The following is a 16,706-nucleotide window of genomic DNA, read 5'->3' as shown; positions in this document are numbered from 1 at the left end:
GCATTAACTAAGGACATGCAAGAGTTTCATCTGACTACCACACAACTGGAGGTTTTATACTTCCCTACAATATCAGTCTCTATCCAGACTTCTGAAGTTTCTTTTGTACTTGGTCACAACTGCATTCAGCAGCTTGCACAGACAGAGCAATCTTCTTCATATCACTCACACATTTTATTAGCGTAGGTGGATGTTTGCTAGCCCCACCACTCTCTGGTCACTCGAATGCATCAAAATGACTCACAGGATTAAATCATGAGCAATAAGCTTCTCCTGAGAAAAGCAGGAATCAGAAAGGGAGAGAAAACAAGACTTTGCCACTAATTCTATTAGGCCAAAACATTAACTGAAGTTAGTCATCAAACAGGTGAGGTTGGACCAGAGTGGGTCACTTTGTCCAACCTCCTTGCTCTGGTAGCTTCATCCTAAAGCACTGCTGCACAGGATTGCATCCAGATGGTTCTTGAGAATATCTGTGAGGGACACTCCGTAACTTCTCTGGACAGCCTGTTCCACTGCACAGTCACACGCTCAGTAAAAAAGTTCTTACTCAGGTTGGACTCATTGTGCATTGATTTCTGCCCATTGCATCTCATCCTACTGCTTTGCACAACCTGGCTCTGATCTCTTGACACCCACCCTCCAGGTACTCATAGACATTGATGAGGTCCTGCCTCAGTTGTCTCTTCCTGAGGCTGAAGAGGCCCAGCTCCCTCAGCCTTTCCCCATAAGAGATGCTCCAGTCCCTAAATCATCTTTGTCACCCTCCGCTGGACCCGCTCCAGGAGCCCCATGTCTCTCTTGCACTGAGATGCCCAGAATTCAACACAGCGTTCCAGGTGAAGCCGCACCAGAGCTGAGTAGAGGGGAGGATCACCTCCACCTGCTGGCACTGCTCTTCATAACGCAGCCAAGAATGTCACTGGCCTTCATGGCCACCAGGGCACTGCTGGCTCATGGAGAGCTTGTTGTCCACCAGGACCCCCAGCTTTTCTCTGCAGAGCTGCTTCCCAGCAGGTCACCCCCCAGCCTGTGCAGGTGCCTGGGGTTGTTCCTCCCCATGTGCAGGACTCTGAATTTGTCTTTGCTGAATTTCAAAAGGCTCCTCTGTGCCCATCTCTCCAGGCTGTTGAGGTCCTTCTGAAGAGCTGCACAGCCCTCTGAGGTATCAGCCACTCCTCCCAGCTTTGTGTTGTCAGTGAAATTGCTGAGGAGGCCTCTGCCTCTTCATCCACGTCACTGACGGATAAATTAAACAAGACTGGGCCCACTATTGTACCTTGGAGACACCACTAGGGACAGGCCTCCAACTAGGGCCTGTGCCACTGGTTACAATCCTCTGGGATAACACTACAAAGGCTAGTTACTAGCAGTCCCACATGAGCAGTTTTAGATTGACTTAACTACTCCAATTTAAGGAGAAAAATTCTTGTTCATCTTAACATACATTTTAAGAATGTACCGTGACTATGCAAGACATTATGGGTTTGATCTGCACATACAGTCCAAACTGCTACATGGCAAAAATGGTCATGAGGCAGAACACCCTGGAAGTGCAAGTCAAGATTGTCAACACCAAGTGTATAGTGTGGCTGACACATAGGGATGGACAGAACACTGTAACAGGCTGCCTGCAGAGGTGGCAGATGCCCCATTCATGGAAATATTCAAGGTCAGATTAGATGGGACTCAGCGCAAACTGAAGATGTCCCTCCTCTTTGCAGGAGAGTTAGACCACGTGACCTTTAAATCCAAACTGTTCTATGATCCTTATTTTTCAGTCCCTTTAGAGGCCACTCATATTACTTCACTCAAAGGCAGAGAAGAACACATAAGTATGAAGGTCAAGTTGAAGAACAACTTCATGTTCAGTCATGTTTTCCAATCCTCCATAACCCTTCAGGTAGTTACATGGTTTTCATGACCACTACTATTTACCCCACAGAAAGCATAAGCTGCTTCCACAGCTTCCATTCCTCCCTACCTCCAAGGTGTAAGAGAATTGTCCATATCATATTTCAAGTAAAATAATTTTGAAGCAAAGTGGAGTACACACAGAAAAAAGGGCAGTTATCTACTACTACTAAAATATGTGAGCCAGAAGCAATACTTCAGCTATTTATAATTCTCACCCTCTCTACTATCACTTCCTTTCATGGTCAGGAGTCCCTCCCTAATCCTCCTGAGATCATCCAGTATAAATAAGGTACTGTTGATAAAAACAAGTTGTGATCAATTGCTTACATATTGTTAATTGGAAAAGATGCATGCCTTTCACACATTACCAGTTCATAATAGTGCACAGAAGTATATGACAGAAGCATTATTGCCAAAAGTAGTTTCAGACAACGGTATTACAGTTTTTAGTTGCCATACAGAACTCCCTCTTGCGTAAAAGCTCACATATGTACCTAGTCCTTTGCCTTGCCTCTTTAAGTTACCATTTAACTATATAATGCCACAGTCACTTCCAGAAATCAGGAAGTTAGAAATGCTGAAGTTACATGTGGATAAACAGGAATATTAAAGTCTAACACACCATAAAATATATCAGACTGATACTGCTCCATGAACAGGCTTACTTCAATCTCTACAGCCGTTTTCCATCTCCTGACTCATTAGTCATATCTTCCCATTTTTCATCTCCTTTTAAGCTACATGTCCTCTCCTACTCTACCAAAAGGTGTCCTAACAAGCAAAGAAAGATATTACTCACACCAAGGCACCTTGAAACAGCCTGTCTCCGAAAAGTCTGATCAAGGCCAAAACTCAGAAATGCTCTCCCAGAGCTGTGCCCAAAACGCCCTTTGCCATCTGAACCAATATTTGCATTAAAAAAAATACGAACACAAAAAACAAAACAACAAAAACAAACCCCCCCAACAACAAAAAACCTTCTGAACAAAACAAAAACAAAAAAAAAAAAAAAAAAAAAAAAAAAAAAACCCAAACCAAACAAACAGCAGAAAACCTCACATCTAAACTGTTATATAAGCAACAACTTTGATTATCTTCTATTTGACACAGATTGGGCCACTGTTGGCCAGTAGCTTACTTGTTATAGCTCACCTCTTATACAGGAAGATCACCACTAACATCATCATACTAACCATTCCAGTTGTCAAAGGATTGTCATTTGGCCCAGAAGTGCCCTTAAGGATTTTCAGAAAAGCCTTCTGACACCCACTGCTCTCAAGTGGATGCAAAGGTACATACTTTTAGCTCCCAGAGGACTCTTGAAACTACTTTAAAATCTAAATATGTGTGCTACTAGGCTGATCCCCACCAGGAAAACAAATTTGGACAGATCACTGTTTATTCTTTTAATAAGCCAACTTGCACAGAGAAAAAGACAACTAAATTATTTTCTCTCAAAAGAACAGCATCATACAACCCCCTAAGAATTAGTAAACATTTATTTAGGTCTACAATGATTGATGAAAAGTTTGTTGAAAAAGTCTGATGATATGGTCTAAGTGTAAAGAGGACTCATAAGGGCAGCATATAGTAGCTAGTAATATTATTTGTCCAATTACTATCCCAAATACTTAAAGACTGAAGAACTGGAAGACTGTCAAAGCAGTGTTACAACTGTTAAAACTGTGCAAATGACTGAATTTCACCTAGAAATGCACTCGTAAGAACAGCCAGTAGTTTCATAATGTGCTGGTGTTTCTGGCTCAACCATAGATGAGCTTCTTTCTTTCTTTTCTTTTTTTTGTAAGACCCAAATTCTGCCATGCCTCAGTTCTCTGTCCACTAAATGCATTTTGTTTTGTCAGCAAAAGTGGTATACAGATGAGTCATTTGGGTCAGTAGGAACTTCAGATCATCTTCAGTCTCATCCCCCACCCACAGCAAGATCAGCCATGTGGTGAGATTGCTCAGGCCTTTATACTGTATCAGCTGAAAACTCTCCAAGGAGGCAAACAGCACCATCCATCTCTGTGGTCACCAGGCCCACTGCCCAGCAGTTCTTGTGGGAAGAAAAGCGTTCCCTCATTCCTTGTCTCTATAGCCCATCTCAGCCCACTGCCTGCCAGGGCTCAGGGCTTTCTGCCCCCAGGCTAGCCCTGCTGGCATCACTGCCAGGTCTGCTGAGTTTTCAAACAGTATGAAAAGTTACATGGAGTCAAGCATACCTTAAATAGATAGATAAGGAGGCTTTACAAATTCATAAATTCGGGTAACAAGCAAAATTTCAGCACCACTCAAACTATTCATATTGCATTCAGATGTGACATGTACCTTCATCTCTTTGCTACATCCACAACACTTTTCATGTTTCATGAAACTGAGGTTCTTACTCCCATTTATTAATCCTGCTGCACAATTTCCATGTTTTCCTCAGGAGAATTAACTAACTCTTCAGTCCATACACATCAAAGATGGCAAACATGTACCACTCACATTCAAGTATTCAAAGCTGCCCAGGCAGTATCATGCTGTTACTGAGTGTACCATTTCACATCCTTTTGTGTAGGTCAATGTGAAATGCTGCCTGCACGTACTGCATTTGAAAGCAGTTTACTCAGTTATCCTAATTTGGACTGAACATATGAATAACCACATGTCTACAGCTCTTCCTAATAACCTGACAAGCAGAGTTTTTGAGATGTACACCGACAAAACCAACACAGCCATCTTAGGTCAAGCAAGTCATGAAAAGATATATAAATCAAATTTTAAAAGGGCAAGTCAACCCCATTTGTAAAACAGGAGGACAGCTACAATTAGATGGTAATTCACTTTCAGTATTTTAATAATTGAGCAAGTAGTACCAGCAGCCACAAAAATTAGGTCCCTGAGCTTGGACACTTGAACACACAAAGATTACTCAAGACTGACATGCAGAAGTGTAAGCTAAATCTGACACTGCACACTTAAGTTAAAAAAAACCCAAACTTCTCCTGCAAAAACTATCAACTTATTTTCTGTTCTCGTGCATTGCTTCAAGCAGGAAACCTGATGCATGCAATCATTCTATGCAATTAACTCCAAAGACAGGTAATTTGACTTAGCACTTCTTCAGGAACATTGACATTCCTCATTTGAAAACATCTAAAAATGTTAAAAACAAGTAATCCTTACTCCACCTGGTTTTGCATACACAGTATTTGTAAAGATCAAGAAAACTGTATCCACAAAAGAAAAACACGCCTTATTTTTGCCATAGAAAAAGTCTGCAGTATTTACGCCTCTTCTAATAGCTAGTTCTACACTTCTAACACTACCAAACTTGCACAGAAAATCATTGTAGATTCACAGAATGGTCTGGGTTGGAAGCAATCTTCAAATCATCTAGTTCCAACACCTGTGCCATCAGCAGTGGTATCTTCCACTAGATCAGGTTGCTCAAAGTTTTGAATGTGTCATCTGTGTTATACCATTTAACGCAGAAACAGTCACTATCTCAAACATTTGAGTTGCACATGAAACCTTCTACACAAAAAAAGAAAACCTACAGCCCAGTTATAGTTTCAGCAGAGAAGGGATTCTTGATCACCAGAGGTATGTCCAAAAAAAAAAAAAAAAACACACCACTGATCTTCACCATGATGGCTAGTTTTATATTGTTCAGCTGCACTGGTTCAGAGGCATTTCACTACAAGAACCACTTTTCTTATAAAAATAGACTTTAGCAAAAGACAAGCATGGCTCCATTTAATCTTCTTTCAGTTTGCTCAACTGTTACAGAAAAAAATCAGCTACTCAATTAATGAGGCTGTAATTCTCATCTTGCCTACCAACAGCTCAACCATGGATGCAGTCCAAGGCAAGTGCTATTGCTATGCCAAGTTTTACAGTTTAGCTATCTGAATGCAAAAGCAGCTTCTACAGTATTCTTCACTTTATGCAGTTCACTTTGTCAGCAGTTTTCCAGTTCCCTTCAGAATGGCTGCTCTGGCCAGATCAGCAATAGCAGTTTTAGGTCAGGACCTCAATTTGGGCTTGTAGCTCAAGGTACAAGCACATAAAAATTAAAAAGTCAAACTCATTAATACACCAATTTCTTCTCTACTGCATGCATGCAGTACACACATAGTCTGTTACAAGCAGCATATGGTGTTTTAGATTTATGACTTTAGTTGTCCCTCTTTTAGAAACAGAAAGCAACTTCTAATGCTTATTTGGGTGGAAATGAACCACACTAGGATGTCTCATGAAACTTCTACACGTGTTACTAGAGGTAAAAATAATACCCTTAATTACAATTATAGCAGGTACTAGGATTTTAAGATTTAAAAGCCTTTCTTAAGTCAACTGTGATATGCAACCAGTCCACCTCTAGTTATGCTTGCTGGATCAAAACTGAGATGAACAGTAGATACAGAAAATTTAAATAAATCCCAAAATCTTGCTCTGCCTTTACACTGGGCTGGGTTGATGCATAAGAAATTTAATGCTAATGGATAAAACAGAGGTCACAGCATTAATTTTCCAGCATTTCAAGAGGACAAACAAAATGGATGGCACCAAAAAAAAGACGTCATTATAAAATAAAATGAAAACAAAGTACGTAACCTACCATTCCTGCAATACATTGCCCATTTCAGTGCAATGGCTACGCATACATCTGCTTAAAGCAACTTCAGAAATCAAAACACCCCATTAACAATCTTCTCCTCTGCCAAGACAGACGGCCACAATATCAACTCTCTCCTGCATCCATCTTCCTTTCTCTGTGAAAGAGAAACACTCTTTACCAGACCAGAGATAGAAGGGACCACCTTCTCCTCCTCCTCCTCACCACTTTGCATAGACTTCTCACAAGGTCACCTAGAGTAGTGGTGTAAGGAGCCTTAACTACTTCTGTAGGCAAACAAGTACATTTTTGCCCCACTGGTTCCATGAGCTATCAAAAACTATCTCACCAGCACACCTTTCTTCAAAATAATGCTGCTGAAGTCCAGGCATAGCTGTTCCTGCAGCATGTAAGGGTTAAGACCATAACTTCAAGAATGCATTCAGAAAATAAGTTAATCACAAGTAAGATATGGAGAAGTCCTCCACTTTGGTACTGAAACTAAAAATCACATGCCACAAACACAAAACTAGAAGCAGCAAGCTTATAAGATCAAGTTTGAAGAGTGGGCAGACAAACCCTTGCCCTTTTTCTGGTGTTTAGATATTTAATTCATAAATTTTGATATCCACGACACCAAGTCTAACCCAGGGAACCATTTCTTGAAGGCACTTTATAGTTACATTACTAACATCAGACACTACCATGACATATATCCTTAGCCAATTTAATTTACATTAAGGTATTTTAACAGCAATCTTTCCAATCTTTCCATAACATTACACAGAAACAGCCTCTTGGATACCAAGGCTGACTGTCCAAATCCCAGTATATGGAGAGACGAGTCTAAGCTCAGGACTTCAGAAACAGGTTTTTTCCCTAAAAAAACTCAGGTACCATGAATGCGAATGTTTGGAACGTATCTACTACTCATTTAGGAATTTGAGACAAAGCCAGATTAAGAAGCCCATTTCAAATGTTTGCAGGTATGACATGCAGGTAGAGTCTGAATAACTGCAAAACCCACTGAAATCTCTACCTCATCATGCCAATGCAGCTAGGTGGAAATGGTACAGAGTATCCGAACTATCTTCTGAACTGACAACTCCTCTACCTCCTTCCAGTTAATATTACATAATTTTTCATCAATATAAATAATAAACAACAGGCAATTAAAAAAAAAAAAGAAACAACACAGAAAAGACAACTCAAACCAACCCTTCTAGTATATAATTCTACTTCTGAAAAAATATGTAATAGCAGTATTTCAAAATACAATCAGCAGGGACACTATTGGTAGAGAAGTTCAATTGACATTACCTTTCCCTTTCCATGGCTGCATCTCCTTCTCTCAACCATTGTAAGAGGAAGCCACTAAGGCATTTGCCTCTAAATACTTATTTGAATTTCCAGGAAAAATTCTGTTCATCCATTCTGTAAAACAAATCCTACTAACTTCCCTTCTGACATCAAGATTTAAGGCACAGAAGAACATCACTACTCCAGTGATCATTCAATGGCAGTTTCATTCCACAAAAATACATAAAGCTTATACAGCTAAATCAGAGTAAGGACTTAGCTAAATAAACTCATCCAGAGCAATCTGAAAGCAAATGCAGCCAGCACAGACCTACAGAAAGGCTGCTCATCACATCACAGTGAATATTCCAGGACACCCTGAGTACTCCTTCCTACCTCTGTGTGGACTGTTTCACAATGTATTTGAGTGTTAAAGTGTTCCCTCTTTTGCCAGTGCTTAGGTAGTAAGTATTCACGAGACTGCATATGCACGCTTTACCGTATGTTATGGCAAATCAGTTACCTTCCACTGTATAATGCTTTCTTTCTACCTCTACTCCACACTCACTTGAAGAAGTAAGTAAAGTGTCATACATCCTTAACATGATCTGTTTCACCACCTCAGTATTTTCTAGCTTCTGCAACATCTGGGCAGCCACAGTGGCTTTACATGGATATACCTGTTTTTTTGCTAACTGCAGTAAATCAAGCTACTCATTCTTGCAACATCTTACAGCTTCATCTAGAGACTAAGAATCTCTGCAGTTTCTGATCAGCAGCTGGACTATTTGAGCCATCAGCAATATCACAACTGTGTGAGGGAATGAAGAATCAGTATCACCAATGTTCTATGTGAAGTTCAAGACTGCCTAAAATTATTCTCACTCTGATCCCTGGCTGGCACACTCACTGCTAGGACATTTAAACACCTCTCACCCCCACTTTCATCAAGAAACCACAGCTTTTTTCAAACCCTCGTTACATTGGGGCTTACTATGACTACCAAAACAAATTAAAACTCCTGTTGCTTAAGTACAGGAGTACCATGAGGCTCAGACAGAATAAAAAACAGTGTGACACTAGTTTAATCTCCATCTGGATAACTTCAGCTTGTTCCCAATTCACAAATTTCAAAAATATGAAAGTAAGTTCTTCCCATTACAATTTTCCACATTGTGTAATTACTGCTCTTAAAACTCCACATATTTTGCCAGCCAATTCGAATTTAGACTGTGAGCTACTTCAAAAACTTAACATGGCATTAGAATTTTTAAATAAGTTTCTGAGAAAGCATACTTCAGATTTCTGCTGTGAGCTGTTTCTCTTTTCCTTGATTTTAAAGCTGAAAAACTGCAGTCCATATAAAAACACTGACTACTAAAGCCAAGTGTTTCACTGAGGTCATCTTTTGAAGATGTACTTACTGCAGAGCTGTAGGTCAGAAAGCCTATGTGAAACACATGCTCTTCTTCCAAATACACTGAAGACCAACAACTAACAATTAGGTCTATTATCACAGATTCTGTTAGATTTAGCATTGCATTATGTTGTTCTGTAAGCATTAGATGCAAGGAGACCCTACAAATAAAAAACAATTCATACTGAGCAAAAGCAGCTTGCTCAGTATTGGCAGTTTGTCTGAGCTTCAGTGGCAATCATTCAAGAAGCCTACTCATGTTATTTAGCCACCAGAGACTCAGTACGACTTTCAGAATTTTGGTATGGATTAGGTAACAAAACATCTTGATCTGGCTCACCAGCTGTAGTAGCTAAAACTTACAAATTGTCTTACAACAGCTTCTCCAGTACTAATCCTTCTGAGAGTGTCAAATTAGGTAGATTTTACACAGGCAAGATCAAAAAAAACATGTAGCAGCTTCCTTCAGAAATGGAACTAGAGATGTCAACACCCAAAACACCATTAGCTAATCCTGCTGGACAGTGTAATGATTTTTCAACTGATTTGGGGGCTGCCAGAAAAAAATCTGTGCACTAAAGCAACATTCTCACACTTTTCAAATGTTAGCAACAGCTGGTAACACTCAGTGTTCTGCACACACTAGCATCTATTAGAAAAGCCTTTCAGCAAAAGTGAAGATGGCATTAAAGCAATATTGAAATGTATATTCATCACAAACTGAGTTTATCCATTAGCTCACGATTTGCTTTACTGCTATGAAGAACATCATTGGCCACATATATAATCAAAAGCCACTATGTTGTAAGACAAAGAGTTTTACCTATAAAAGCAGCATTTCTGAATTGCTGTTACAAGACAGGAGCTTGTGCTTACATCCTTGAACTATTTTTAACTGTAAAGTCTAGCTGCAGGGGTATTGGCTTATTTTACAAAGCACAAGAAAGCTGAACCTACTACTATTTCCTACCTAGTCCCCAACTAAAGCATGCTGAGCTTTGTCTCTCAAAAATTCTATCTTAGTATTACAAGAACTTTCATAGAATTCAGCTTGGGTCTTCACTGTTTGAATACTGTCATCTTGAAACCTGGGACATATTCTGCAAGGTCTTCTGTTGTTTTTTTTTTTAAACCGAGATCACCTATCTCAGTCTTAAGTACGCTAGTTCACAATTTTTGGAAATGCAGCAGGTAAATCTTTCCCTCCTATTTAAAAAACAGCGATTAAAAGGAATCCAGGAAAAAGAATAAAAATCAATGTCACATTAATATGGTAAAGTCACACTAATTTTACTTGCTGAAATATTACACTAACATGATTACCCTAATAATAGGGAGATATTTATGTAAATGTGAGCGTATTTAATACATATCCACTGCAAAGACTAAATAAATTAAAAATCTCTACTGCATATGGAAAAGATCAACTACTCCACCAGAATAAAACCACATAAAATAAAGACATCTATTGCTGAAGCAGAAGTATCAGTGTGGGTACAACCAGAAGACATTTGAAAGGGACATTAAAGATGTGCTTGGTCAGATTTGAATATATCTAATAAAATTCCTCAGTAGTTTCAAGGTCATTATAATGTGTCCATAGTTACAAATGCTCAATAATGTATCATGGAAAAAAATTCAACTATCTATATTTCTCTCCAGTTAAGTAATATTCCGTTGTACACCGTGTATATAGAATTGCCAATTTTATATTTGCAAACAAAATTATTTATGCATTATTGCTAGAAATGAGGTTCAAAGTCCACTGCTAGAGCTATCACCCCTATTACAACACTTTTGAAAGGTCAGAGGAAAGAGATGAAAGAACCTGAATGTAACTTCAGGATTCAGAATTCATGGAACTGAAAAAGGAAAATTGAAGCTAAAGCTAATACCATTGTCCTTCCTCAATCAAATGTCCCCACAGAGTGGAACACCTAGGCCCCCCAATTTAATATAAAATCTGCCATCAAAGCAAAGACAAAGTCAAATGGCAAGGAGTTCTTCAGCTCAAAAAATCGAGAACTTTTCAAGAAAATACACACATCCTGAAATACTCAATTCATTAGGTGCTACAACTTTATCCAGTATCACTTGTAAGAACACGGTCCTAAGTAGCTACTAAACTTTATTAACCAAGGCTGTCTTCAAAACTTCATTAACCAAGACTGTCTTCAAAACTTCAGAACTACAGCCGACACCTTTTAGTCTCAAAGGCTTCAATTGAACAAACTACCATCAAAGACTATTTTATAAACACAAATCTTCTTGCACATTTTGCATGGTTTCTGGATTTTTTTTTCAATAACTATCAATTTTCTAGTTCTTACATGTAACACCTGAATTTAAACGGATGCTACCGAGGGGGTAACGAGCTTAAAGGGGTACCGAGCTGCCTGGCTGCTCTACGAGTTCTCATCATCAGCGTTACGCAATTGAAGCAAAATCAACTCACTCTCCACGCACTCAAAGCAAGATTTTTTTTTCCGGGGCAGGGCAACCTGAAAAAGGCAGGCAATACACCGAACCTCAGTAATGCTCCGCGCAAAAAGCAGAGATGACGGGATGACGACCCTTCAAGCCTGACCAAGCACGGACGCGCCACGCCGGTGCAACAACTGGCTCCTCAGCGCGACGTAACCCCGAAATAAAACAAAGCATTTGAGCCGTGCACCCTCCCATCCCCCCACCACCGGCGCCTCTCTCCAGCGCGGGAACTCCCCAGCCCAGCAGGGCCCACTGGCAAGGCGGGACCCTCCGCACCGCCTCACCATGGGCGCGGGGGGGCGGAGGGCCGGCACGAGGCAGGACCGGGTGTTCCGCCGGGGCCGCCGCGCCTTTTCCATGGGAGGGAGCGCTGCCGCCAGCCAAGCAGCCCCGTCGGCCCCACCCACGGGCGCGGCTCGGCTCCCTCCGCGCCCCGCAGGTACGGCGAGCAGCCCTACAGCCCCTCCGCAGCCAGCCACAAGCCTGCGCCCTTCACCCGCGGCCCTCTGCTGCCCCACGGCTCCGCCGCGCCGGAGGACGCGCTCAGAAGGCGGCAGATGCACTACGGTGGAAATAAACGCTCCGGTTTGAGCAAAGTCAGACGCGAACAAGGCGGAGAGTGAAGTTTGCGGGGAGAATGGGAACGACGCTCGAGAGGTAGGGCCACGCTAGGGAAATAGGTGGGGTGAAAGTCATTCAGACAGATGCTGCTGATTAAACAAACGGTTTATTGAACAATGTTTTGTCCTGGGGATAAGTGTTTAAGCACCCAATTATTACCACACTAAAAGGGGGGAGGGGGCGGGACAAAGTCAGAAAAGCCTGAAGGTTAAAGCAAAAAGCAATTAAACTCATCTAGTATGGGACAGGGGGAAGGGGATGAAGTAACCGTTCGCAGAAAAAAATCCACTCTCCGCAACTGTCAAGAAGCCCCTCTTAATCTAACACCACCACTATCTTGGAGTTTGGAACCCAGACCGCAACAAGCCAGTACTGGCGGAAAGCCACCACTCACTTACAGTAGTAGGGGATGATGAAGGTCTTCGCACACGCTGATTTACCTTTACCCTTTGCTGGTGGGTACCCTGGCCATGCGCCGGCGGCCACTAGCCCAGGCCACCCTGCCTTCCCGCCGTGCTCCCCGCGCGGGCTACAGTCCCGCTCCGGCTCCAGCTCTCCTCCACTCCTCCTCCGGGGCGAATCTGGCGTCCCGGCGCGCCTCTGCATGGTTCCCCGTAAGCTCCGTCTCCGTTCCCAGCCCCTCGACCCGCCCCTCTTTCAGCAGCCCGGGACCAGCAGTCCGTCTGCTCGCTGTCTTGTAGGAGCGGCAAGTTTCGCGGAGCCTGGTTACCGCTGCTGCCGTCCGAGGCTGGGAACAGAGTGGGGGAAAGGTGTCTGCTACCCGAGGGAGCGGCGCAGCGCCCCGCATCCGCCTCACCTGATGTCTCTGGTGCTTCCGCCACCCCACCGCCCTGCTGCCAACAGAGAGGACTAGCTCGATGACGGGCAGATAAAGGCTCCCCACAGCCCGCCTCCGCGGCCACTGCCTGAGTGACACTGCCGGCGGCCACTCAAGAAGCCCGCGCCCACAGGGCCGCGCCCTCGGGCAATGCGAGCACTTCGCGGAGCCAAGGCCGGGCGGGCACTACTCCGCGACTACTGCCGAGCACCTTGGGCGGCGCGAAGAGCCTGGCAGCGGAGTCTGCTCATCAGGATAGGGCGGGAGCTTGCCTTCCCCGTCCCCAGTAGGGTCAGAGGCAGGATACCTACAGTGCTTGCCCATCTCCCGAAGGTTTCCCGACTGGCCGTCTTTCCCTGTAAAGTGTCGAGCCCCGGAGGCTCCACGCTGCCTCCTCTTCGTAAACGCCTCGGCGGGTCGAACGAGTCCCCAGGCCGCCCGCCCGAAGGGGCGCAGCGGCAGCGAGCGCTTCGTGAGCTGCGACGCGCATTAGCCACTCTGACAGCGCCGTCCCGTTTCCTGGAGGCGCCCGACAGCGAGGGGACCCCTCTCCGCCCCCCGCAAGGTTCGGCTGCCGAGCACCGCGGCTGCGCTCCTGCGGGCGGCTGGTTCCGCGCCGGTAGCGCTCCAGCGAGTGCCCAAAGGGCTGTCATTGCTGGCGGGGGGAAGGTCCCGTCCCCGCGGGAGTGCATGTCCCCCGCCCTCCCAGCCCTCCAACGACTAGTCAAAATACACCGCCTCACCGCCGGTCCTTGAAAATTACTTGAGGTTTAACTATCCATTTGCCTCGCTCATACAGATATCACATTAGTTATTTTCGTATGTGAAATAGATGGGTGTACGGTGTACCGTGCTGGCAGCAGCAGAAATTAAACAACAATGGCAGCGCTCGGGGCCGGTCATTGCCGGTAGCACAATCTGCAGCGCCAGCGTTTACCATCGCCGCCTTTTCCTCCTGCCCAGACCCTCCCACCACCGCGGGGACGGAGGGCGAGAGGACGGGGGATGCGCCCGAAGACGGGACTCTCCGTCCAACCCTTTGCCCGGAGCTCCCCTGAAATCCCTGCCATGGCTGCCGGACGAAACTTTCTCCGCACACATCGGCGACCGCTGTCCGTGTCCCCCGCCGCCCTGGTAGGACCACGGACAGAGATCGGGGCCGCCCCGCCCACGCTGCCCATGCACCGCCGCGCAGTGTCCCGACGCCCGGAACAAAGGGACGCATCCCCTCCCGCGGCGGGTTATTCATCCCCACGAAAAGACACGGGTCCACCCGCCTGACGGTAATAGACTTCTCTCCGGGAAAGCTCAGCGGCTTTCCTCAGCTCACCGCCCGCCCTCCGCACCCGCTGACAATACTGCCGAACGCGCCTTTGTGCGCCGTGCCACGCTGTCGCCTCCCAGCCCCGAAGCAAAAAAAAAGCCGTGCGGCTAATGCAGTTAGGCGCGGAGCGCCTTATTCCGGCTAATCTGAAAACGCGAGTTTATCTCCTCAAAGTGATACCGTCTCCCTTCACCAGCGCGGTGCGGGTCCGTCCCCTCGGATACTTCCCGCAAGGAGATGTATCCGCAGCTGGACGGGCGCGGTCACGCTAACTTTGCGGCTGGGCTGGGCCAGCCCAGGTAGGGATGCGCATGCCATCCTGCGTGGGCGCGGTGCGGTCCCAACCGCGTCAATACGGAGCAAACACAGCAGGTGATCAGCATAATTTTACAAGGCATGCACCTCTGGAATGGGTCGCGTAGACCCTATCGCACACGTACAGTAATAGAAAAAAATCAAGCCATAACTTACCTTCCACTTCTCAGCTAAAAAAAAAAAAAAAAAAAAAAAAAAAAGTAACGATGCAGCTCTCCCGATCAGGAATAAGAGGCTGACGGATAGTTCTCTGAACAAAACAGACAAGAGCTAAATTGCTGACAGTTATAAAAGGAAGCAAAGAAAAACCAAACCAAACCAAAACCAAAAAAATCCTTTCCCCTCCCCCACCCCCAACAGTCCGACACTAGGGGAGAAAAATCAAAAATTTAAAAAAATGGAAAATTAAAAAACTAAAACGAGAGAACTCAAAAGGGGGAGAGCGACAGGACGACCCTCCTTTCGCAACCCAATGGAACAAAACGAGGGGAGGGAGAAATGAAGGAACAAAGAAAAGAAGGATGGAAGGGCGATTTTAAAGACGCTCGCTCTCTCTCTCTCTCTCTTCCTCCCTGCTGGTCACTTCCTAACGGCTCGCCACGCGAGCCAACTGCAGCATCGCGGAGTGTGCGGGGGGGGTGAGGGGAAACGACGCCGTGCGGTGCTGCGCCGCGCCGTGCCGCGCAGGGAGGCGGACCACTCCGCAGATTTATAGCAGCCCCGCCGCCCGGCTCCTGCCCGCCACTGCGCCGGGGTGCGTGCGTCTGCGTGCCGCGCCCGCCGGCGCGGCCGCGAGGCCGCGGCGGGGGGCTTGTGTCCGCCCAGAGGCGGCCGTGTCCCGTCCCGCGTCCGTCCGTCCGCGCCCGCCCCCCGCAAGGCAGCCGCCCCACGCCTACCCCGGCGCCACGCGCGGCAGCGTCACCGCACCCCGGCGCAACGCAGGCTGCTAGCGCTGCTGCGCGCCCACATTGGCCCGACCGCCGCCCACTCGCCCCGCCCCCAGTGAGGCGGCGGTCGCCCATTGGCCGCGCGGGCCGCCACTCCAGTAGGGCGCATGGCGCCGCGCGGGGCCGGCTCCGCGCGTGCGGGCGGGCCCGGCGCGGAGCCGCGGCCGCCCCGTGCCGCTCCCAGTGGGGCCCGCGAGGCGCCGGGCGCTGCTTCGGTGGCGCGGCCGCTGCCGCCTGCTCCGTCAGCCACGTGGACGCGGGGCGGTGCCTCACGGCATGCCCGGGGCGGCTGGCGCGCGGTGCCACCATTCCTTCGCAAGAAGTGCTGCCGAGAAGGCGGCCTCTTTTTTGTTGTTGTTGTTTGTTTTTGTATTATTTGTCCGTTTGTTTTTGTTTGGCTTTTTTTTTTTTTTTTTTTTTTTTTTTTAATGCCCCCACTCCTCCCAGTGCTGCCCGCACGTGTGCCAAGTTTGTTATTACGGGCTATGGACTGCTCTAGCCCATCTGGGAGTGCATATATTAATGAGTGTTAAATAATAATAATATATTAATAATACTTCTAGCAAACATTCTGGAAGGAAGGAAAAAAGGAAGGAAAGGAAGGAAGGAGTGAGATTTTATTCATGATGTAGTCAATTCCTGTCTTGCAGAGCAAACATGTTTGCAAAGAAAAGAGGTGTTGTACAGAAGAAACAATCCTGCATGGTATTCTGAAGCATGCCTTTTACTCTGCCTACTGTTTGCCCTTCACTACACTTGATCATTTCTTTTCAGAATCAAAAGTGTTTCCTATATGTGGCTTTTGTTCTGTCTTCTGTAACACAAGTGTGTGTCATGTATTTCCAATAGCAAAGCCCTTACACCCTGCAGAAAGCAAATGTTTATTTAGACTATTCTGATATTTGCGTGTAGCGAGCACACAAATAGAGGCA

The 16,706-nt window shown here is 45.6% G+C and overlaps 1 protein-coding gene across 2 annotated transcripts in view; it reads right to left on the bottom strand.

Annotated features, from left to right (window-relative positions):
- ELAVL2 (ELAV like RNA binding protein 2) overlaps window positions 1-15,795 on the bottom strand; it is a 102,984-nt gene extending 87,189 nt beyond the window's left edge. Inside the window, exon 1 of one of the 2 annotated variants that reach the window (XM_054003334.1) lies at window positions 15,724-15,795. The gene's annotated coding sequence lies outside the window, so the exon portion shown is untranslated. Of the gene's footprint in view, window positions 1-13,167; window positions 13,185-15,723 lie in introns of those variants that run through there. The other variant, XM_054003335.1, reaches the window with a different exon arrangement.
- Window positions 15,796-16,706: the final 911 nt, after the last annotated feature.

This window comes from Vidua macroura, chromosome Z (genome assembly GCF_024509145.1).
Source record: "Vidua macroura isolate BioBank_ID:100142 chromosome Z, ASM2450914v1, whole genome shotgun sequence".
Taxonomy (NCBI): Eukaryota; Metazoa; Chordata; class Aves; order Passeriformes; family Viduidae; genus Vidua; species Vidua macroura.
This window is presented reverse-complemented; position numbering and strand designations above follow the sequence as displayed.